The sequence below is a fragment of the Cloeon dipterum genome, chromosome X (assembly GCF_949628265.1).
Source record: "Cloeon dipterum chromosome X, ieCloDipt1.1, whole genome shotgun sequence".
In the NCBI taxonomy this organism is placed as follows: Eukaryota; Metazoa; Arthropoda; class Insecta; order Ephemeroptera; family Baetidae; genus Cloeon; species Cloeon dipterum.
In genome coordinates this window covers 11,763,179-11,788,668 of record NC_088790.1, presented here as the reverse complement: position 1 = coordinate 11,788,668, position 25,490 = coordinate 11,763,179, and the positions used below count along the sequence as shown (strand labels likewise).

The following is a 25,490-nucleotide window of genomic DNA, read 5'->3' as shown; positions in this document are numbered from 1 at the left end:
TGGGAAGGCCGTGGGCGAATTCTATTTTTTCGTGATGTTTGCTGCATGTTTGATTCAATTCGAAGATCAAACATGTCCACTCGCTAGGTCAACGAGGTGGAATATTAATAATTAACTTGCTACTTCTTTTATTTAAAATAAAACTCGTTTAGCTGTCAATTCCATTATTAATTGGACGTGAATTTCGTAATTTTTCTGCAACTAAATTGATAGTGAGTGTAAGTAGCGTGGCAGAGCCAATTTGCAGTTACTGCATGTCTTTTCCCTGCCTAATGCCGCACCCCCAAACTATACACCAACGGGGCTTTATTAAAAGCTCACATTTTGCTGGTGAATGAGAAAAGACCTGGGACGCCTGCTGTGCAGCAGATTTACATGAGAAGGATAATGAAAATTATGCTGCACAGAGTATGATCGATAATTTTTTGCTGCAAACTCTGTTAATTATTTAAAAAAATGATACATGTTATCAACGCCGTTTTCAAAAATCCAGCAATTCTCTTAGAGCCTATCCTTGGACTGCTAATTGCTTAAAAACTTGTTTTTTGAATATTATTTCCTTAAACGGGTTAAGACTTAATAATTCATGATTACGTTTTGGTGATTTTTAATATTTTTCCGGACATTCAAACTATCATAATTAACTCATTTCCCATTAAAAATAACACTCATTATTTCAGACAGTATTTTCTCATCCATTTCAAATGGCTGTCATTCATAGGAACTGTACAAAACATTCTGCAATATAAACCTCTTTCCGCGTCTTATCACGCAAAGAAACATCATTCTTTCCCTCCACGTGGCCCTTGATATTTGCACTCGTGAGCAGCAGTTCACACTACTGCTTCTGCTGTTGTGTTTGCCGAGCGCTCGAGATAATATGCAAATTAATGTGTTGGACGAAAACACGCATTAAATAGAGAGAGGCGAGTTCTGCACGCGGCGCTGCACAAATAACGTCACTAGTCGAGCATAGAGCCGCTTGTGCACTCTTTAATTCAGCACATGCATGCATTTGCGTGAATTGCTGCATGCGTTCACCGCGGCGTTCGGGACGTGCGGTGCCACCACATTACGTGACCACCGGGCCCACCACTTAAGTACAGTTACCCTCAAATTGTGGCGGCCGACGAAGACGAGTCAAGGCGAACACGCCGTCATTATTGTTGTTATTTAGAACCGCTTTTTGCTCGTTTAGGCGCGGCCTACGCGAAAAACTTGCCAAATTTAGTCCCTTGTTTTTGCTGGTGTCGAAATGCGGAATTATTTGAATATATCGCATGCAACGCAGCGAACAAGTCGGTAATACGGAACCTCTGGCTTTGGATGGTATTATGAGATTTTTAATTATTTTCAGAGAGGTTAAAAGGCTAAAAAACGGTAGCTGAAACTTGAATCAGGCCCTTTACATATTTGGCTATACAGTTTTTCGGAAATGATATGTCCAACCAAATTTGTTCTACACTCAAGAAACTGTAAATATAATATAGTTGTTAGGGTTTGTAGAATTATTCATATTATTTTTTCGGAAAAAGTTTAAAAACATTTTTGATGGAAAATACTGATGGAAACACAAGAAAGTGCCAAATACGAGTTCATGCGTATCTATTCAATTTGAACCAGGCTTAAAATCAATTTAAATAGGACGGATTTGAAGAAAAATATCGTTGATAGCTTACACAATTCTATATGCGATTAAAAATGTTAATAGCTGCTCTCTCTACTCACGAATATCGGCTTGAAAATTCAGACAGATGGCTGCAATGGAAACTTACCTGAAACAGAGAGGAAATAATAAGATTAGCACACATTATACACGATCCAATAGATTTAAAAACTAATTTACTAGAGCTGAGCTGAATTAATTCAAACGATTCTTTGCCAGCTGGCAGAAACCGTTTCCAGCAGGAAGGCGTGAGCGCACTAGCCGGCAAAGTTATCGGATTCTCTCCAAATCCGTGAAGACAGAGAATGCGTTTGAAATGATTATTACTCCGAAATAATGCAGAAAATGACCAACAACTATAATTATAAGCACAATAAATGAGGCTTTAACTGTTACTGATTGTTTGAGCTAACGAACAGTCGAAAATAATAACTACACGGTAACGAGAAGGCGTGGCAATGTTAAGTCAAGCTGCCTAATTCTATCCGACTCGCCGACGTTTTATTGCCACGTTAAGCCTTAATCCAAACTAATAAAAAGGTATAAATTGTTTGTACGAGAAACTAAAGAGGTCACGAATCGGATAACTCAAACCTAATTTTTGTCGTTGCGTTTAGAAAGCTATATTTTCGGATTTCGTAGTTCGATCTGCCAGCTTCTCGAGTTTGCAAACCAGTTCTAGGCTAACTGTATCCGTAAAAGTGAATTAATTTTCCTCTCCCGATTTAAAAAGGAAGAAGTGAATGAAACGTCATTAATCATTTGGTAGAGCGTGACAGTGCGTGGAAAATGTTTTGAAAAGGAGCAGATAATTTTTGGGTCGTTCGCCTCGCCGTGAAAAATGAAGCGTTTTTTCGTTTTCGCGCACAATCGCGATCGAGGAAAGCGAAATTCGCAGGTTAGCGAAGCGCAGGTTCAGCGTCAGGTCAACGCCTTCGGAAGGTCAGCGCCAACCGAGAGAAAGAGCCGGCTCGTTATTTTCTTTTTTGCCGCTCGCAATTGTGAGCAACAACAGCCGCCACCGCCGCGAACGGATCTCGTGGAATTTGACGAATGAATGAGAATGCGATTAGCATCGCCGGTAATCAGGCATTAATTGTGATTGCTTGAGTTGCAATATTTCTTCTTCGACGGGAAAAACAGATGGCATTCGCCTTTTTATTGTTTATTTCCTTGTCGCGGATTGTAGCACACTGTCTTTACAAGCTCGATGATTTTGCATTTAATGATTGATGTGAACAGATATTTTCTAGGCGTACAGTTTTACTTCGACATATCAATCATCAAAATACCGGTATTTTTAATTATACTTTTATCTCATTGAAAATATTATTTTAATGTATACCATTTGTTGTTGCCATTGTTACCATTTTAAAGCAGTGTAAGTTAGTTGGTGTGTTGTTTTGAAATGCGTAGCTGCGCAAATATAGCTCAAAGGAGTCCATGCAAATCGGAGAGTCATTTGCAGAAATCGGCGGGAGCACTAAGTCTAATAGCACTTTCTTCCGCTCAAGCACTTAAGTAGGTGCATAAATTGAGCACTCACATAAGTGCAGTGTCGTAAATTTGTTACTCGAGATGAGAATCCTGCAACATTCGTGCCCGCTCGCGTGCAATAAAAGCGTAAATTACTGCATCCTCATTACTCATCCTTGTCAGAGATGCAACCTCCGAATTTCAGAACTATCATATTATTACCCTACTTAAGCATGAGTTTTCTTGTCTTAAATACACAATTTGACCTTTTAAGAAAATTTCAATAGACAATAGACATATTTGAAAATAGACTAGGGATTTTGAACCAACTAACAAATCAAACTGACAGAATTAAAAAACAATTATTTAATAATCAGTGATCCGATACTCATTTACATCAAACAACTGTTTTGGACCAAAATGTAAGAGCAGAGAATTGTTACAAAGAATTATATAATTTGGAGATATTTTTAAGAGAATTAGTTTCCAATCTCACTATTAGGTCGCCGTGAAAAGAGACCAGTTCCTCCACGTCATTAGAAATTACATTTTTTATTTATCTTAGTTGTTAGATATTTCCTCAAGCCGATTTCCCCATTCAAAGAAATAACGCGGATGAAGATGTACTGGAGGCGCGAAAGCAGATCTAATTGAAATGAAATAACGCCTTCCGTGGGAATGTTCCCCCGCAAAATCGTATAAGACAACGCAGCATCTCGCGCGCGATAATTGCACACCTCTCCTACCGCGTGAATTATATCAGCAGCTAACCACCGAGATGTATGATTGTAAAAATGTCGCCATCGATTGACTAGATTTCATCCGCAGGCAGACATTGAGCAGAAACCTTGGACTGGTTTAGCTTCCAGAAGGCAATTACATTAATTTGTATCTGTTATCAGCGTCGGAAATCACGCGGCAGGTGAAAGAGAGAGACAAGTGTCCAGGCCGAGGCGTTGATTGCTCGGTTTTTTGTTCGGCACGAGTGCAATAATGGTTTTTGCGCGCGTGCGAGCCAGCGATAATTCAATTGACGAGAATAAGTAGGGCACGTTTTGCTGTCAATTTCTGCCCCACTGGAACTGCTCCCGACGAGCCTGCATTGTTTGCAGTGTGTGAGTGTGAGTGAAAGAGCTAGGACAGCTCGCAAAAACTTTTCGGAAAGTTGGAGAGCAGAAATTAGATTAAAAGGCAATGATGTGTAAAACTAACAATGAGAAAACTTGACCACATTTTTGTAGAGATAAAAAGTATTAAAATAATTATGCTAAAGAATATGATTTTTTGAATTTGGCCTAGGAATGTGAAAAAAGGCGAATTTCATAAATGCAAAAGATGTAAATCGATTTTCCTAGCACAACACAAACCAGCCATTATCCAATTTAGCAGTTTTCAAGTTAAGGTAAGTGTTTGAAAATAATCAAATAAGTAATATGACTCTATTATATTTGTTGCAGTTTTTGCAACGATTAGATTGATTTACCTGTTAAAAATGTTTAAAGGTTTCAACATGCCTATCGGAAATATGGTGAAATCTGCGTAGGTCATGAACTTTTGGGCAATTTTTTGGAGCCGTAGAACAAGTTCCCTGTGGATTTTCTCTTCACAGTGATGTCTTGCAGAGGATTTCTAAATTATTTTCAAGACTTCTTAGTTTTTAAGGATAGGCAGGGTCTATCACCGAAGGAGAATTTTAAATCGTTTTTTTAGCGAAATCTTCGGGTACAATCTTTGATAACTTCATCGAATAGTTTTAGAATAGATAAACACGAAGAAGCTTTTTATAAAAACAATTTACCTTAAATGATTCGTTCTTATTTAACGGTCCTGACGTTGTAACGGTCAACAAAAAAAATCAAGTTTTGCACACATCCTAAATGATTTTAGATGAGGAAATGGCATACAAAATTGCGTTACCGTCTTACATAGCAGACTAAATGAATTAAGATACAGAGAAGTCATGGAATTCATTTCACAAAGGTTTACTTTTACGCAACGGAAAGCAGTGAGGCAGCAAATTAAACGCTGCTGATTGGCTCCGATTTTGAAAACTCACTCACCATTGTGAAACGTGTATGACTAAATGAAAGGTAAAAAATTATCTTCCGCCAAGTACCTTCATCCCGGCATAATATGCAGGCAGACAGGAAGGAAACTATTTGCTGCGTCAGTGGGCAAACCGAAATTTCACCCACCGCCCATCCTTTATTCCGGTGTAATCGGCAAAACGTGACCTTGCTATCAAGCAATTGGATTTGATTTGATCATCTGACAGGCCACTTGTCATGACAATATATTTAGCCAATTTACACAATGCTGTCAGCTGTAAATGATATTTTAATTATTCGGTATATAAAAAGTACAGAGCATTGCATAAAACGGTGCTGGTCATTTGTAAGGAATGCCCACGACTGCTCCAGATGAGTTTTAGGAGCGCCCGTCTCGGCGGTCTGAAGTATCAGATCAGAAATGCCGCTCCTCCGAAAGAACTAGCGGGATTTGAACTTGAAACGCGCTCATCAACGCGCGCGCGGCGTGTTTGCTCAATTTTTCTCCTCTCTTTTTTACCAATCGAGTGTCGGCTGACTGGCTGGTTTAATGGTCTTTTAATACCACTGCACAATTATTATGACGCAGAGAGAAATTTGTTTTTCTGTGTGACCGTGGAGGAATAAAAACGAGTCGTGCCTTTGATTCCAGGGAGAGATTCCGGCTCTAGTTCGTCCGGTCCCTAATTTCACGCGCATTCTTCGCCAGTCACTCACTCTTGTGAACGACAAGGATTCCTACTGTTCCAATTCGTGCCGACGTTTGTGGACTGAACCCCAACGTAATTAATTATGAGAAATAGTCATTTTTTTTGCCACAAGTCAACTCTAGCAAAAAAATCGCGTGGACTAATTTGATAAAATGCATTACTGGCACCCGAAGTTTCTCTTCGTTCTATTCACAAAATCGTGCGTGTCTTTTGCGTCTTTTGAAAATCGGGACAAACATAGCTGATTTTCCTCGGATGAGGAGACAGTCTCGTTCACTCGCTTTTTATCCAGCTTTTTTCACATTCTCGCGGCTTGTGCTCCTTATTTGCACAATGCATGCGTCTCGCAATTTGCTCCGGTCCACGATGCATCTTGCCTACTTTTTGGACGCAGCAACATCGAAAAAATGCTTCTCTCCCCTTTTAATGGTAATCAGTTTTCAGCACATGAATCCACAAATAGAGGAGAGCCGGAAACTATTATTTATATTGTAAAAAGAAGACGTCTTCATGATCGTTCATTCGGTTTCCGCTGCGCACAATTATGACAAAGAAGCGCACAGTTTGGCTCCAAATAGTCCTTTTATGTGCTGAGAACCGGGCTAATTGCGTCATTTGAACGCGCATCTTGGAATAAAATTAGCACGCGAGACACTGCCACGAGCTACAAAAACGGAGTTAATTTGCTAAAATTGTGGTGAAGAATGGAGAATGGAGAACTTAACCTTTATCAGAAATGGCCGTTTTAGTTTTTGAACATGTAATATTCTCTTTTTAATTTTACATGATAAACAAATTAAATTTAATATAATTTAGAGACAACAAAAATTCATTAAAATTGGAAAAATCGCGAGAATTTTTAATTGGTTGATAATTTTAAACGGTTAATCTATTTTAATTTTGAATTCCAGATGTATCTCCTTCAGACTGAAATTTTTCATTGCGTTTTATCTTACAGTTTAACTGACCCACTAAAGATTTTACAGTTTATGAAATCTAATTAGCTTTAATTAGAATTTTAAATATTCGGTGAGTAAGTAAGGTTTGCATCATTCCAAAATAATTTAACGATAAATTGAGCCGGTCTTGGGCACAACAAGCTTTTAGCAGTGCGAGGCCCGCATGGACGCGTGAATGGAAAACAGGTGTCTCTCGCAAATCTGAAATCAAGCACAACAAAAGAAGAGCGAGACGCGGGCGTGTGCTAATCTCGCCCACCTCGCTGCCAATGGCGAGAGCGAGCTCTCAATTAACGCAAAGCCCGGCGCAGGTTGCGTGCGCTCGGCCTGCACGACCTTGCAAAGGTAAACGCCATTATCGCATCTGCCGGTGCGTGTTTTACTGAGAGCTTCATGCTGCTGCTGGTGCTTCTCTTTCTTTACATCACACACGGGCGGTGAGGAGCAATAAAGCAATAATTGTTGTATGTGCGCAAAATTAAGCGCGCAAACGCCGTAAAGTGTTTAAGCTAACTGTCAATACCAGAGAGGAGCCCTCAGGGTCTCTTGCCCGGCACGTCCGCCTTCCATTCAAATTCGTTCAGGAGCTGAATTTACACGGTTTATGGCTCGGTAATTAATTGAATCCTGGAATTGTGTTTTGGTTGGCGATCTATTCATTAATAGGTGCGGGGATTTCACAGATAATAAAATGAGGGGACTTATTCTTTCTACTCTTGATAGACTAAATAATAAATTACTATTGTCATGCTAAGAGCTAACTGACTACGATAACAACACAATTTGTCAAGAATAAAGACTGTTTCTTAATTAGATTTTAATTAACTGCGTAACATTTTAAGTAGCATTTTCTTTCAATGTTGATTGTGTTCACGGACAATTATAAAAGCGTTTTTAATTGATGTCCTTGATATATCAAAAATATAATACATACGAGTTATATTTTAAAATTAGTATTTTTCTGGTTTCCAAAAGTGTCTCGATTGTTATAAGAACAATAATATTCGTTTTGATAAATCAGTCCTCTTTATATACTACATCAGAGAGGGCCTAAAATTACTCCGAGGATTTCTCCTTCCTAAAACAATTGCACATTACTGCTTCAACTTGCATAAATTTACGGCCGGGAAGATGATGAATTTGCATTTTTTTTCTGCAGCCAACGCGATATGATAAATGGAAAAAATTAGAAAGCATCATTATCATTGCTGTCTAAAAGGTTCTATATATAGTTTTTTCTCTCCTGATGCGCCTGCATAATGTATAGTTGCCTCATTTCGTATGCACGCCACTGTGAGCGGCGTGTGTGCGTTTGGCTCTAATTTCCACAAAAATGTGTCACGTGGTTATTCACCATGACATGTCCAATTTAACAGCAGACAGATTTCTACTAATATTTGACCGCACTATTCAAGAATAGAAATGTTTAGTAACCAAGGATTAGTGGTTGAAAGAGAAAAGATAGACGACCTATATAAGAAAAACAAAACATTGAGAGTCCAATTAAAATTTTTGAGTTGATAGTACGATTTTATTGCGAAACCTAGATAACTATTATTGTTTACCTAAGAAGCGTTTGGGGATAATATTAACGCATATAAATGTTCTCAGAATGCAGTGTTTAATTTTCAAAAAGTGGCTGAAAAGTTTAAATGCTTTTAAAATGCGGTCATGGGCAATATCTCCCTTCTGGAAATCTTCAACTATCTTATTTCATAATACAAGAACTATCTCTATCTTAAGGTATAAACTGAGAGGAATTGAAATGTGCTATGAAAAAGCTTTGGTCCTATTTTAACTATTGCACATTTTCAATTAAACTCTTTTGCCGCTAGATTTTACAAACAATTTTTGTTATAATTTATTACAACGCACGATTGAACTGTTGAATGAATCAGCCCGGCTAATTTCTAATCGTTAACAATTCAAGAAGTTGCGGCCATATTGTTCATTCCTGGCACGTTCCGAAATCCGGGTTCACACTTCCTATCTAGGAGCTGCGCACAATCGTCCATTATATTCGAAGAGTCAAAACAAAAGGAAGGATTTGCGGATGGCGAGGGAAGAGCTCAGCAGTCAGTGTTATATCAACGTTTGCATGTGGCGGCGAGGCACAAAAGCATGACAACACGCGATAAGCAAAGCGGCGGGCAAATTAATTTCATTCTCGTGATGCTATTGCAATCTGCTGATTTTGTTTCCCTGCATCAGACGAAACAATCCTTCGCGGCGCGAGAGAGTGAAATACAGGAAGCGGCACCATATTTTTCTTGCGCAATTTTCGTACGTTTAAAAAACGGCAGCAATTATTATTATAAGCGGCGGCGGCGCGATTCAGATAAGCATCGATTTTTCATACCTGCGCCTGCAGCAGCCTCTCATTTCACTTTGAGATTTGTGCAAATATGAGACGAGTTTCGTGTTTTGCAAATCGTGCCACGCAATCAGCAACAAATTATTGCTCCCGGGGGTGCGTGAGAGATTGTCATTTTTCTGTTTAGGATAAATTTGCAAAACCAATGAAGCAGTAAAAATGCGATGTAAGAAAATTTAGTTCTAAGGAAATGGGGCCTCTTTCAGATATTCGGAAAAAGTAAAGGGATCAAAAAAGGAGATTGTTTCAAATTTTGAAAACGTGACGAACTTGTCAACAAATTTAATGTTTTCTGCTAACTTAAGGAAATATTCTAGGCAATCCATTTAAACTAAATAAGCTAAAAAGAGCACTTCATTTTTACAAGCATAGAATGTTTCCATAGACTTTTACCGAGAGCATAACATTTTAATTAAATTGTTTAATTTTTAACCACACATCAACAGGGAATATTTGAAATTTTCGGTATGGTGAAACTTTTGAATTTACTTTACTCTAACTTTCATGAAATTCACAACATGAGGAAAAAACGTCAATATGTCAAGCAAGCGAGAGTCGAAAATCTTTACATCCTCAATCCTCCATCTGCTAATTGCCGTGACGTCAACGTTTTTGAATTCAACTACTCTGTTCTATCCTATACACATCTTTTAAAGATATTAAAAGTTGCAGCCCAAAATTCAAACTTTCTTCCAAAGTTTTTGTTCTATTGTAAAAAAGGGAAATTTTAGTAGACATTGCCGCACTTCCTAGTTTCTTACACTTGCTTGACGCGAGAGTAATGACACGTGTATGTATGCGGATATAGAAACTCCTCATGACTCTTTGGTTTATGACTCGCACGCACCAGTCTCGGGGCGAAATTTCGCCGAAGAAAAATTGCACCTTGCCAGCAGTGAAGGTGGATTAAATTTGGCCGAAAGGGCCGCGGGGCAGGCACCGAACCGTTCGTCTCGCTCTTCACCGCGCGCTCGCTCGCAAGGTCAACGAACGATGCAAACCCTTGCTTTCATCCTTTGCATGCGTCGGCAAAGTGTGTGCGTTTGTGCTGGTTGCTCGGCGCATGGTAACGTTTCCATCATTACCTATGTGTTATTATTTTTTTTATTTTGTGACGTGTATCAAACTACGATCGCCAGTCATTCTGAAGGATACGATGACCTAACCAAACTTTTGCTACATGCCTGAGAATCGCTCACAACAATCGGAAAATTTCAATTTTGATCAAAAAATTGCAAGCTTTGGAATTATGCGAATTGTGGAAGGCGTGTGATTTTTAACATTCCCGATTTATGATATTTTTCTTGCCTCTGCTTAGCACTTCCCGCGGGCTATAAGCTCACAAAATCCCAATAACACCGCCGAGCGAACATGGGTCCGAGTTGCCGCAGATGATCCCGGGCATAATCGTGGCCATCTTTCCACCTCTTTTATTGAAACGCCAGGCATTTTTTGTCTCTAAAGCCGCTGGAAAGGTGCGAAAACTATCAAGTGGCAGTAGGCACCGTTGCGACTCCCTGCCCGTTGAGCTACTTGTGTGTATTTCAAGTCATTAATCTAACCATCATTTGCCATATCTGACAATAAGCAGCCAAGTAAAAGATCCCCGAAATGCTGAAATATCTCCCATTGCCTTGACACTCCTAGGAATGCCTAAACAATGCGAGCCAAGGGGCTAGTTTTTGTTCTTGATTAATAATAAGACTTACACTCACACAGAGCCGCAGAGTTAAAATTATACATTCTCTTTCCTCTAACAATAATTTCAATCGAGATGAGAGATGAGCGATTTAAACTTGTGTGTTGATTTCCGTGTCAAACTCAATCTCAAGAGATAATCGGCAAACTCTGGGTGAGTGCACTCTCCGGCCGCTCTCCAGCACTGCTTCGATATACCTCTTCGACCATGAATTACGAAAGATGATTCGAGCTGATGAGAGTGCGTGTCATTTCTCAGTACCTGTGTCGGTTACAGTGATGTGGTACTGAACTGAAAGTGCTTTACACACACGCCTCAATTAGCTTTTTCACTCGCACCTGCTCGTCACAAGTGAAACTCTTGGAGCGAAACACCGGAGCACGTGTTTCGATTTGTCCGGCGAACCAAACCAAGCACATTTGTGTATTATGATTTGTGGAGCGCTGCCTGCTATTGCCTAATTTTAATTACTTCGGGCGGCCGATTTGTTCCAACTGAGTGACCATTGAAACCATTGCCATGAGAAATTGGACCGTTTTAGACGGTGTTTTGGTGAGTTGTTGCTGTTTTTGCATATCAAACTCAATGTCACACAGACTTCATTCGAAAGTTTCAAGTGCGTAGGTCTTGTTTACCTTGTTTGCAAGCCACAGATACTTTTTCTTCACTGCTGAGACAAAGATTTTTATCCCAGATCAGCCATTTTAGGCAAAACAGCGTAAAATTGCACCGATCCTCGCCTGGAGCGAGTGCAAACCGCAAAACGGCCGATTCGTCCGTATAAGCCAGGAAACATCGGTGCAGCTTTCATCATTTTTTTCCATTTTCGCATTCAAGCCGCAGCATTTTCTCGTGAGACTGCCATAGACGGGGCCGATTCATTTCTCGCGTTAGCTGTGAAGTCCGTTCTGCTATTTGGTTCTCGGTGGCGACGACGGCGGACAGGACACTTGAGAGGAACAAGAAAGATGCGAGCGAGACGCAGGCATACAATACTGCCTTGCTTAGCTTGCAGACTGTCTCTGCTGTGGTTATTGGTGCACGTCTTTGTGTGAAAAACGCACTTTGAAAGGCGGAATAAAAAGCTCGGAGCTTGCTGGACAAAAACCTTTCTCAGTCTGCTATTTGTTTAAAACCTATGGAGCAAAAATATCATTTTTAAAGGATGGAAATATTCCAGGAAATTTGTTCCTGGTCCTTAACCACAATTTCTCTCAGAGAGTTGAGCAAAAATTTTATTAATGACAGTATTGTAATCAGTCTTTTAGGACAAGAAAAATCAGCTAACAATTAGAGGCAGATATTTAGTTTAAAGAAGTGGAATAATTAACTAATTTTTCAATTGCCACCGGTTTTTGGAATTACAACCTGGTAATTTTTAATACGAATATAAAAATATTTAGTTTAAAAGTAATTTTCCACATTTTTAACCAATTGGCTTGTAAAGCTGCTTGAAAGTATCCAGAAAAAAGTGTAGATCCCTAATCATAAAAAATGGGCTACACGTTCATCGAGTAATCAGTTTCACCCACATGAATAGGAAAACTCTCAGATTGTTTAGTTTAAATTGCTTCAAAATGCATTTTTCATTAATATTTTCTGTCTAAAACAGTCGAAAATTTTACTCGGAGCAATTTTAAAGGAGCTTATATAAATTTTAAAAACGCCGTAATTCAACATTGACAAGTTAACGAGTCACGGTATATTTTTCTGCGCAGTTTTCAGCTTTAGCAAAAAATCCTCTTGCTGCCGCACTTGAGGTCTGAAAGAAAATAGCTGCTGTCTGTGCGGTTAATGAGGCAGCAAGAGGAGTTGGATCATCACTCGGCCGAGTGTGGACAATTCTTAGAGGGCACGTATTAATCCGCTCAATAGCCCAAGAACAGAAGCGGTTGTTTTCTCCTCGACAGAAGTAGCAATTTAGCCCCGGGAGCAGGAAGAGGAGATGCACACATATAATTCACAGCGCATCTCTCAAATAATATTCAATTACAGCCAGAGAAGTAATTGTGCCTCTCAGCTCTCCACCGCGGATTTAATGGGAAAATCATTCAAGCGGGATATTTCATGCAGACTGCCGAAAAAAGTGCATAGTCAGATACGAGTTCATTGTGACAGTTGGAATCTTATTGAAAAAAGAGAACGTTTCCTTTTCGGTAAAAGGTCGGGCAGTTATCAAAAATCAACTTTATATTTGGTTCGCAACCTTCACCGCACGCATAAACGTTAATGCAGGGCTTTATCAGCGAGAAGAAAGGGTAATGCATATATGCAGTCATCACGTCTGATTGCGCTTTTGAATAGGGTTAAGGTGACCGCACCAATCCCGATCAGGTTTCGCGTCAAGCGCTTCTGTTTCTCTAGACGGAATCGTCACTTGCGGTTTTGCCATTTCTTTTCAGCTGAATTGCGTATCCAGTCACATGCATATATTATGCTGGATGGAAAGTAAAGATATATTCTACGCGTTAGAGCATTTCTTTGCCTTTCAAATCATTCCAATCGCTTTAATAATTAATTTATTCTTCCTGTCTGCATCAGCTTGGGTGGTTTTAAAAATTGTTTTACAAGTAAAAAAAATGTGAGTTTTTTTGTAGATTTTCTAAAATAGGTATGAATAAAATAACGTCGATAATGTAATGCAAAAATGAATGGAATTTGAGATTATGCACGTTTATCTACGAATGATGTAATCAAAACCACATTCCATAATGCTAGTGCGCAGTGCGTCGCAAATGGGGCGTACACAGATAAAGTCCTTCTGCTCCCAGGAATGCAGAATCTTCACGATATTCAAAGAGGACCTATGGGATCGAATAAACCGGATTTCGGTCGCACTGTAATTGAAGCAAAGCAAGCAGGCGTTTCAAAAATTATGCTTCATCGTCGTTTATCAATAAGATCTCGAGTCAAAATCGGATAAAGGACTTAACAGAAACGCTGAAAACCTTTCAGACAAGCATTTTTCTTTTCCTCCTTTCGTGAACGGGTTGGATAAAAAAAATGAATAATCCCATCGTTGCTTGCGGTGGCTTGGCGTCCACGGCTCACAAATTATCACTTCAAAACTGATTCATTTATTTTTTTGTTTGTCCCCGACGACCCACTTATGAAGTCAGTGAGCATTCCTTTTCAAAATTATGCTCTAGTGCTTCCGATATGCTCCTTTCCCAAGAAGTGAACACGGATATGGTTTTCAAAAGGGTCAATTTCTGTGAAAATTTGAATTTTCTTTCTTTCCAACTTCCTGGTGCATCAACCTTTGACTGAGTGAGCAAAAACAACACCTTTTTCAATCTCGGTGCTCGGCTGATGGCAGTATCATGCGTAATCGATTTTAAACAATTACGATCCGCAACCCGCGATGAGTGGCCGGTGCGTCCAGCGCGGCAAGAAGAAGAGTGATTAACCGCTAGGCTGAGGTAAAAGGTTTCCTCGAATGAATGACCGCGGCAGATTTGTTCTCGCCGCTGTGCTTGCTGCTTATGTATTTGAGAATCTCATCTCGCGCAGCGCGAAATGTGTCAGCGTGTCACGCGGAGAGGTCGAAAAATTGGAGTTTTTAATTGGACATTGTGCAGGTAAATGGGAATTTTATCATAGCAGACAAACGACATTCAGAAGCATGAGAAATATTCCTCGAGAGCGGCAAACAAGCCTCGTGTTTTCAAAGAGAACTAGCGACGACGAGCGAGAAGGAATGATGCGGCAAGTTTCGCCAACGGAGAGAACAGCGCCGAAATGGTGTGTAATTGATTTTAATTAATTGAATTTCTAAATCCTCCTGATTTCCACTGTGTGTCTCGTAATTGAAATTCAATTAATATTGAAATTTCACCATCGGTATAAAATTTGGTTATAAAAGGTTTATCCGCTATTATAATGTATCACCTCAATTTTAAGGTGACATGCACCTATGAGGGGTTGTGGTAGGACACAACGGGACACTTAGGTGACAAGCCTAATTCAGACCCACCCACTTGAAATAACTTGAATTAAAAATTCTCGTGCTAAATTTAAAATGTGTAAGCCTGAAATTTGAATTTCCACATTTTTTTAATTAAAAAATAACTGCACACCAATGTTTGAACCTGCCTATAATCTGGATTTAAGGCAAACATTTATAGCTATACACAAAGAGAACGACCGATTTTATAAAAAAAAATTGACGAAATTACCAAAAAAAAAAAACTTACAGAAATCGCCGGTTCGCAGCTCAGGTCGAACTGTCATCTCACAGAGGGTGTAACTGATGAGCAGAGGAGTAACCGTCACTCAAGCAACAGGTGGTTTCTGCACCAAGACACGGTTTTTGGGGCTAACAATATAGGACAAGGTCCAATATCAGGGTAAGGGCACTCAGGTCGAGTGGCAACACACCGCGGTTGCCGAGTAAGAACGGTTGGAAAAGACGCCGCTGCGAGATGCAGCAAACGGTCCGCCGAGCGCTTGCGGGGACTGACTGACTGCTTTATTATTTTTGTATTCGCCGCGGCGGCCGGATGGCGAGGCAGCAGCAGCAACCAGCGGAGAAGATGCACCGCGACGGGTGCGCGCGCAACTCCACCTGACCCCTGCAGAGAGTCCACCTGCTGACGGCGCCCATTGCACTGACACCTATCGGCTGAAGCGGAAACCAAATCATCAGCGTAGTAATGAAACTGATTGTGAGCCTGAGAGGAGTAGAGTCCTAAGGACTCTAGAGAGGAGTTGGTTATTTTTGTTTTAGTATTTTTATTTTATGAGAAAACTTTAAAAATAACAAGTAACGTAAATTTTTGATACCAAAAACTAAAGAAAATTTGAAGTAACACACACTCTTATTCAGGGTTCTAGCCTGATCAGAGCAGAATTTTTTTCTTGCAAAATGGAAAGCAAAATCCAATACCGCAGAGAATAGTTAATTTAAGTGAAATCCCGCAAATCACCACTCCTCCGAACCTCTTGAAAAAATGCTTAATGCTAAATGAAAAAGTCAATCCTTTATCAAAAAATAAATCAAAAAAGTTATTGTGGGTTACTCGGTTCGAGCCAAAAGGAAATGCATCTGGTTCCTTTGTAGACGTAGATTTAATCCATAATTAAGACTGTAAATATTACATAATAAAATCTCAAAGGAAAGTCAATATATAAACAATTAATATACGCATCAATATGCGAGTCAAGAATAACAATAATTATCACAGTTAAATACAATGCTTACCCCGGTATTATCTTCGGGTCTATTAAGTTATTACAAGCGTCATATATGCGCACGGCATTATACTCCCGGCCGGAGAGGTAAATGCGACATGACCGTATGCGTGCGTAGGTGAGCGGTCAGTGAAGGTGTATTATACAGGGTAAATGAGAAAAGCTTATCATACAGTTACAAGTGACATCTAAAGGTTACAAACTAAGTTAACGCCAATAAGCGGGAACCGCTACAGTGCCCCCCCTTTGAGGCTGGAAGCCGGAAAGAAACAAATTGCGTTTTACAAAATACATCTTGAGGAATGAATGCTTTTCGGACGGTACGGTCATAAAGAGTTGGTTGAGGTGCAAACCGAGATTATCTCACTTCTGCTAGCAGAGGGCTGTGAGTGTTCGCGGATGCGTTTGTCGATGATGGTCCTAGCCGGCGGTTGCGCGGCGCGGATGAATCAAAGACGAAGGAACGTTCGGGCACGGCGCGGCGTTGACTCGACTGAGTCCAAAACGATACCTAAATCGGTAAGGAAGGGACTGGGGGGCTCGAGGCGGCCGCTCGCAACAGTCCTCGGCTTCCCCGGCGTGCAGCGGCGAAACGTTATGCGACGACAGAGCGACAATGACTCTAGGTCGTGAGGGGCTCTAGCGCAGTAGCATGTCAGGGCGACGTGACCCTAAGACATCAGTAGCGCGAGCAGTGAAGGCGAAAGATTCGACTCATAGACCGATTAGCAAAATTTGAAAAGCGTATGTTGAGCACTCAAGGAATTACTTAGCTTCACAAAGGGATTAAAATTACAAACTTGTGGGCAAGAATGCGCGTTAACAATTTAAACAAATTCACGGCGAGTTAAGAATTACTGGAATCTATCACTGGCTATGAAATGTTCGTTGCGAATGAAATTTGGGAAATGTCACTGGCTCGAAATATAAATTTTACCACATAAAAATTCATTCAGAGAATTGTAGAAATATCTGAAGTTGTTGGGCTGCGTTGGAAGGTGGATTCGGAATTTCAGGGCGTGAGGAATGTCATCTTCTCATCTCAAATTTCCTGAATATCCGTGTCTATGGGCAAATTTCCGTGCGTCACGTCGGGGTCACCAAATGTGGGTTACTCGGTTCGAGCCAAAAGGAAATGCATCTGGTTCCTTTGTAGACGTAGATTTAATCCATAATTAAGACTGTAAATATTACATAATAAAATCTCAAAGGAAAGTCAATATATAAACAATTAATATACGCATCAATATGCGAGTCAAGAATAACAATAATTATCACAGTTAAATACAATGCTTACCCCGGTATTATCTTCGGGTCTATTAAGTTATTACAAGCGTCATATATGCGCACGGCATTATACTCCCGGCCGGAGAGGTAAATGCGACATGACCGTATGCGTGCGTAGGTGAGCGGTCAGTGAAGGTGTATTATACAGGGTAAATGAGAAAAGCTTATCATACAGTTACAAGTGACATCTAAAGGTTACAAACTAAGTTAACGCCAATAAGCGGGAACCGCTACATTATATACCCTATAAACTATAACTGTACGAAAATTTTCCATGCTAACACGAACTATACTGCTTTACCACCCGCGATCAAAACAAATTTTATAAGTAAAAAATAACCTTTAAATATTTCCCTTATTTGAAATTTTACTGTATATAATTGACAAATATTAGAGCAATTAAATATTAAAATTGAGGAATAATTTCAAATATTTTAAAAGTCCCTAAAAAACTTGATTTTTGTGGGTCTTAATAGGTACAGGTTAATCGTATTTAATACAGAACAATATTATTTACGTTTTCACGCAGAGACAGAGGAGCGACACATTAAAGCTGTCGTAGCATCAAAGCAGCACGCAATGTGTCGTAAACCTCATTCCTCTATGTACATGTCAGGGGTTTAAAAATGTTATTCTGTTCCCTTCCCGTCTCATTTTACCTCATTTATGACCTCTTTTCTCTTTGCACAGGGGTGAAGGGGATTTGCATTGTAATGAATATTGTGCGCTGTGTGGCAACAACATCAAAGGCTTCGCCCTTTCCTTTGCCAGCGCGAGTGAGCAAAAGGTAGTGCATGTACTTTTCCCGCGACGAGATTAAACTCTTCCTTTTGTGTCGGCTGCCTTCAGCAATACATATTGTTGTATTGTCTTAATTCCACCCCTTGTTTCTTTACTTCGGGTGGCTGACAAAGCGGCGTAATTTAATTACACGCAGGTGGGAAACAAGGGATTCTTTCAGGCGTGCCAGGAGTGCAAAGAAAATCGCCCTTTTTGTTCATTTGGGGATGCTTTCAGCTTCAATTTGTATTTTGGCACAGCTTAATAGGGGTTTCAAAACTAACAAAAAGTATTTGAATAATTGGTTTAGGTGCGTATGTTGGAATTATTTTAAGTTATAAATGTTTGAATTAAATTAAAATTAATCTTAAAACTTCTTGGAGCTTTTGAATTGAGTTTTTTTACGTTCTAAACGATTATTTCACATAAAAAGCAAACAAATTGAAATGGCTTTTTGAAACGTATTTCTTTTCTTGCCCTATATTTAAATTCTTGAGGATGATTTTTTGCTGTTAACAAAAACAATTAGAGAAAAAAATCATTCGTCCCCATTAAAAAATAAAGGGCACGCTAACCAATGATGTATTCTTGCTCGAGCGCGAGAGAGGCAGAATAAATCACTATTCCACCATCTGGCTTTAAAAGCAAGACGTTAACATTAACATGTCATTTTCGAATTAAAATTTATTGTTTTCCCAAATAGCAGAGCGACGACGGGTCTTAAAAGCACGCGTGATAAGTCGTCCAAGATGTGTTCTCGCGCAGTTAAACAGGCTGCATTGTGTGTGCTGTGCGTTGGCCCCATCAGACTTTTTGCGTTCCTTCGGGGATAAGGTTGGGTGAGGCGCCCAACCGTACTTCTTGTCGCCTGCAGCAATTTTTTAGTCAGCACATTCGCCGCTGGAGTTCGTGGCCGTTGCGAGTGCTTTGCAGTGCCACCTGTGGATTCGTCGGAAAACCAACACCACTTTGAGTGCTCCAAGTTATGCCGCTTTTATTGGCGTATTTGCACCTGATGCTCTCCGGCGAACGCATAAAATTCATTTGATTGCCGCGTCTATCGACTTTTCATTTTATGTGGCAGAGACACTCAGGACGGGCACTGAATATTATCTACTGTTTTTAGGCATAAAATTTCCACTTTCACTCGAATAAAACCTAAAACAACCTTTTATAGCAGTGGTTTTTAAGGTTGGATTTATGGATTGATAAGTTACAGTACATTAAGAAGTAAATTGATGTTAAATGCTGATCACATAATAATATAAGGAAATTAAAAAAAAATGGTAAATCTTTTGTTAACGATGTATTGCTGATTTTTTCATTGCTATACATAGAACGGTGTTTATTATTTGTTTAATTTATTTTAAAATAAACAGGTTATGTTGCGAAATACAAATATTGCATACAAATTTGGCTATTAACTGCTTGTTGATATTTGGAGAGCACGGAAAATCCCTTTTGAAATCAGCAATCGCAAATAATACGTGTGTATATTTAGCTAGTTGTTCAATATGTGTATATACGTTAGTGCGCCACGCAATCGGAATCCCAAGCCGACCTACGCGCACGGTATCCTCAGGGATTAGGCAGATTGCTCTGATTTGCTGTTATTTGTTTGTATTTGCATGATAAATTATAGCAGACACACGTACATGCCGGCGATCATGCGTGACCACCGATTGTGTCCTGCAGGATGAATCAAACGATGAGAAGGGGCGATAAAAAGAAGAAATAAATAGCCACCTTTGCTTGAATGAAGATCATTCGCAGTTATTGATTGCATAAGACCAAAAAATTTAAACCACAAAGTACTTGGTGACTTCACGAAAGCATTTCATGGGAAAATTTGAGCATGGAGTCGAACGATTTGCGGTATGTGTAAAAAAGCTGGGAGAAATTGATTTGATTATTGTTTTTTGAAATTTGTGAAGCTAAAAAGTTAGACAAAAAGACCACAGATATACTTCTTTGATATTAAATAAATTCAGTTTCTTTCGTTATTTTTAATTTGACAAACTCATTTCTATCTCATGAGGTTTGCAATTAAGTGCCCGCCCCTTCTGGAAATCGTATTTATTTTCGTTGCTTAAGGTATTTTCATTTTCCCTATAAGGCAAACAACTTTGGAAAGACCTAGAAGAAAGGACTTCAAATTTGTCGTAAAAAATACAAGCGCTGCAAATTTTCGTGAAAAATGAAAACAAAATCTTTCTAACACAGACGAGCGTTAAATTGGAGTAAATATAAAGCAATTATTATGCCATATTAGCACTGAATAAATTCAACTATCAATCAGCGTAATTTAGAATAAATTCACTTTTGAAACACACGGACCTTTTTCAAAATTGAAATTCCTGGCGTGCCTGTGGCCACGAGTGCAGAGCAGAGAGATTATTAATTAAATTAATGAGAGCTAGGAAATGTGTCAGGTGACAAACGTGAAACTATTTTGTCGCAGCTAGCGGCCGGCGGCCCACTTTAATACTTATTGCCATCGCAAGAATTAATATTCTCCAGGTGCGTGTGGATTTGGCATTTAATCCCGGCGCGCTTAAAGGGCCATCTGTGATAATTAGCCCATGAATAATTGAGCTTGGGACTGATTTCCAAAGTGTGTTAGTCATCTGCTGCCTTTGTGCTTTGCATAATGAATCGCCGCTGACGCCCTTTTGTTTGAAAAAGAGTCTCCTTAAATGGGTTCGACGAAAATATAAGAGGATTTCCGGTCCGCGTCGTGAGTGTTTGCTGACCGACCGCGCCGATATAGAAAACTTTGCCTTTGAGTCGGTTTATTTTCATTTACAGTTTTTAATGAGTTTGCTCTGCGGGACGCTTTTCGCACAACCAAGAGCTTGACCTAAAGGTGCCAAAGTAATTGTGCCCGAAGGACTGGCGTGTGTGGTTTGTGTCGCACCATAGGCTGAATAAATAAAATATCCGGCGGGAAGTTCATCGCTCTTTTCGGCCCAAGAAAGGTGAAGATCAAGGCCGAAGGAGTGTTTTTCTGATCATGTTTGGATTGAAGAAAACTGCTGGTGGCCCACGGAGCTAGGAGATCAATCATATAAATCAGAAAACTGCCGGGAAGCAACATTTTTCAATCAATTATTATATCATGTCTATGCACTTTAAAATTCTCTTTGATCATCATCTCTTTATATGAGTTATTGCTGATATTTTGAAAGTAAACTTGCCGGTGGAGAAATTTTTATTATTGATTACTTTTATTTACAAAACTGAATAGCCATATTGATGGAAATAAATTAGAGATTATATGATTTATTGCTTATTATGATTTTTATTCGGTTTTGGAAATTTTCTCAACCATTTTATCTTAAAGAAGGCATAATCAGCTGTTCAGCTCATATTTGGAATTTCAACCCTAGGCCAAATCGAGAAAATACGAGTCGATCACCTGGCAGTTTTGGCCATGCTGACGGGTGTGGTGGCTTCTGCGCGGAAGAAAGGTCTGCGACCCTTTGTCGCAAATTAATAATTATCCTGTCCGCCCCCTGACCAAAAATGAACTTCCGCGGACAATACCAAAAGCTGCAAGTTCTGCGAACAATTTTACTATTCGCAAACACGCAAATTTGCCTTTTGTGCTGTGAGCCACGCTTGAATTTCGGCTGCTCTGGTCGTGACGTGCGTTCGCAAAGTTGTTGCCGAGCGTGTTGTTGCTCGCAGGTGTTCGCCGCCACCGATCCGAAGGCCTATACGTGTGCTGCAGCAATTATAATTCAGAGCGTAATGGCATAATTGCCTCTCTTCATCTCTCTCGGCGCTCTATCGCTTATTTGCAGAGAGCAGCTCGAGAGAGGAATGCAGTGATTCTCGCCGCCAATACAACAGCAACAATGATAATTGTGTTAGGAGATGACCGACCACGCCATACATAATATACAAGCGATGCTGTCAGTTGGGGATGTGACAAATGACCCATTTTAGATCAAAATTTAATCCTGCTTTCAAATGAAGTTTTAGTTTGATGGAAAAATTGTCTATAATTTGTTTGGCACTACGTGAAATTTAGTAAAAAATTTAATCTATTTTGAATTGCAAATTCCCTAAAACTGAGTCAAAAGCAAAATGAGAATTAATTATGGCTTAAAATAGTACTTGAAATTTGCCAATATAAAATGGCCAAACATAAAAAATGGAATGAAAAGAGGAGCAGACCATTCCAGCGCTGAAGAATATGTAAAAAGGTTTCGGGCATTCCACGTACGCTCTTCATTTGATATGTTTTGGGCCATGCATTTTCGGAGCAACCATTTTTTCGGGTTTACCAAGAACTACGTGCTCAGGCAATCCAATTACGGGTAAAAGTACGGAACATCTAGAAATTGACCCTAACGTTTGTGTGCTTTCATATAAAGTAATTTACTTTCAAAATCGTGATTTACTGATATTTGCGGATATTTCCTCAAAACCCGAACCTTTTGTTATATTTTATGACGAGAGAAATGAGAGGAATCAATACCAAGCCCTCAAATGATCAAGAAGTCATGTAATTTTTCGGAAAAACTGAATTTTCAAGTTTCTTCTGTGTGTGTTCAGGAGTCTTTTAAGGGTAATTGTCAATTTTACCGACTTTATTTCTCCATCCTGAATTTTACATATGTTGTTAGAGGTGTTTCATAGTGTGTAACCTGAAATTTTGAGCTAAAAATTCGGGGGCTTTTTTGGGAAATCACGATTTTCGAAAACAGAAAATTTCAGATAGTATATCCGAAATATCAAGGTATCTTCGGTCCAGATTGGAATTTCGATGTGGTTTTTTCACCTTCACACGTAACTTTTTGAGTAGAACAAATTTTCCATTGGCCAAAAATTTGTAGGTCAAAGGTCAAGGTCACAAATTCGCGTGCAAAATGTTCAATTAAAAATATCGCAAAATACGCCCCCTCGGATTTTTTTCATGAAAACGTAAAAAATGTAGCCCTGAATTTGTAGAATCGAATGGTGAAGAGAAATCGATGGAGACTCTGATAGATCGCGAGATATTTTGAATTTAATGATTCGTGTCGCGCGTCCGGCACGACGACAATATCATCCGGCGATTTTACTTTCGTAATTTACGTCGGAATTTGATATGTAACCCACATGTTATGCATATGATTACCTAGAAAAATAAACGAGCTTTCCAGTGGTGTGCTTACATTTTGTATTGGTTTCAAACTTCTCAAGAAATAGCGGCGCGCGAAAAGAAAATATAAAATTTTCAAATATTGACATTTTTACAAATCTCAAATCTCGGGTTCTAACCATCAGAATTGCAAAAACTACCCACCGTTGGACTCGTCTCGACCTTCCCTGATCAGCTGAAAGGTTTAGGGGTGTTTACCCTCCACCCCTAAGTTGCTGAGCTTCAACCCCCAAGAAAAAAAACAAAAAATGTAGCATCTTACAGTTAGGGGTGGAGGGTAAACACCCCTAAACCTTTCAGCTGGTCAGGGAAGGTCGATACGAGTCCAACGGTGGGTAGTTTTTGCAATTCTGATGGTTAGAACCCGAGATTTGAGATTTGTAAAAATGTCAATATTTGAAAAATTTATATTTTCTTTTCGCGCGCCGCTATTTCTTGAGAAGTTTGAAACCAATACAAAATGTAAGCACACCACTGGAAAGCTCGTTTATTTTTCTAGGTAATCATATGCATAACATGTGGGTTACATATCAAATTCCGACGTAAATTACGAAAGTAAAATCGCCGGATGATATTGTCGTCGTGCCGGACGCGCGACACGAATCATTAAATTCAAAATATCTCGCGATCTATCAGAGTCTCCATCGATTTCTCTTCACCATTCGATTCTACAAATTCAGGGCTACATTTTTTACGTTTTCATGAAAAAAATCCGAGGGGGCTTATTTTGCGAAATTTTTAATTGAACATTTTGCACGCGAATTTGTGACCTTGACCTTTGACCTACAAATTTTTGGCCAATGGAAAATTTGTTCTACTCAAAAAGTTACGTGTGAAGGTGAAAAAACCACATCGAAATTCCAATCTGGACCGAAGATACCTTGATATTTCGGATATACTATCTGAAATTTTCTGTTTTCGAAAATCGTGATTTCCCAAAAAAGCCCCCGAATTTTTAGCTCAAAATTTCAGGTTACACACTATGAAACACCTCTAACAACATATGTAAAATTCAGGATGGAGAAATAAAGTCGGTAAAATTGACAATTACCCTTAAAAGACTCCTGAACACACACTTCTAGAAAAGTTTAAATCTAATCGTTGAGTTAAATTGGACGAACATACTCTCGAAGAATTACACAAAATCAAAGAAGATGGATAATATAAGAGCAAAACGTTTTATCTCAACTCACAATCAGCAGCAGCAAAACCTCACATTCCTCTTAATATTAGTTTGATACTAAAAATTAAATATTTGAATGGATACCATTATTGGTTTTCATCTTTCATCCACGTGAAATTTTGTATAGATGATAAATATGAAAAGAAATGTTGTGTGTCTTAGTATACGCAACATAGATAACTTTTCCAGTTCAAAATAAAATATTTGGGCAAAATGTCAGCAAATCCTCAGTCTGAAATATTTTCAGTTAAATCTCAGTTTCTGTTTATTTTTAAAATTTCCTGTCAGAAATTTTAGTTTAGCAATGCCTTTTTAAACAACAAACTGCTCTTCACGGCCCTCTCGGCGGCGAGTATAGTGAGACTTTGCCCTCTCGCTCGTCATCATCATCATCGCCGACCCATCAAGCCGCAGCGTACGAAGCTCGTCTCGCATATGTATAATATACGTGTACGAGCAGTAATCACGTAACGTGTAGTCAGATTTGCCCGTCTGCTGCTCTTCTTGCGCTGGAACACAGCCTCGAAACACAACAAACAACGTCCTTGATCCAGAGCAGCACACAATTATGCTAATGCACGTCGCTGACGCCGCGCGTAATGGAGCCTCGCCTCGGGGAAAATTATCCCGCAGCAGTAGCAAAGGCGAGAGAGCATCGAGGGTTGCCTGCTCGCGTTCGACGCAACAGCAAAGTGCAACCGTATATCAATCAATCAGCCGATACTCTCCTGCACATTGTGCAAGGGTCAAAGGAATAGTTGTTGTAACGGGCGTCTGCTCCACTATAGGGAATTTGTGTTTTATTGAAATCTATGACGCAATGTGGAGTTCTATTTGATGTCGGATGAAAGACGGGAATATTTTATCCAACAAAATAATTTATAATAGTACGTGGAAGGTGCATAAAATTGCTGAAAATAAAAAATCTACCTTTTGCAAACTGTTAAATTCATAGTTTCACAA

At 39.4% G+C, this 25,490-nt stretch overlaps 1 protein-coding gene across 9 annotated transcripts in view; it reads right to left on the bottom strand.

Annotated features, from left to right (window-relative positions):
* The window catches only part of LOC135947137 (titin-like), a 67,695-nt gene that overhangs the window by 32,029 nt on the left and 10,176 nt on the right, over window positions 1-25,490 (bottom strand). Inside the window, exons 1-2 of one of the 9 annotated variants that reach the window (XM_065495751.1) lie at window positions 15,129-15,436; window positions 1,729-1,775 (exon numbers count right to left, since the gene is read on the bottom strand). The exons of 7 other annotated variants lie outside the window; for them this stretch is intronic. The gene's annotated coding sequence lies outside the window, so the exon portion shown is untranslated. Of the gene's footprint in view, window positions 1-1,728; window positions 1,776-15,128; window positions 15,437-25,490 lie in introns of those variants that run through there. One more of the 9 variants, XM_065495750.1, reaches the window with a different exon arrangement.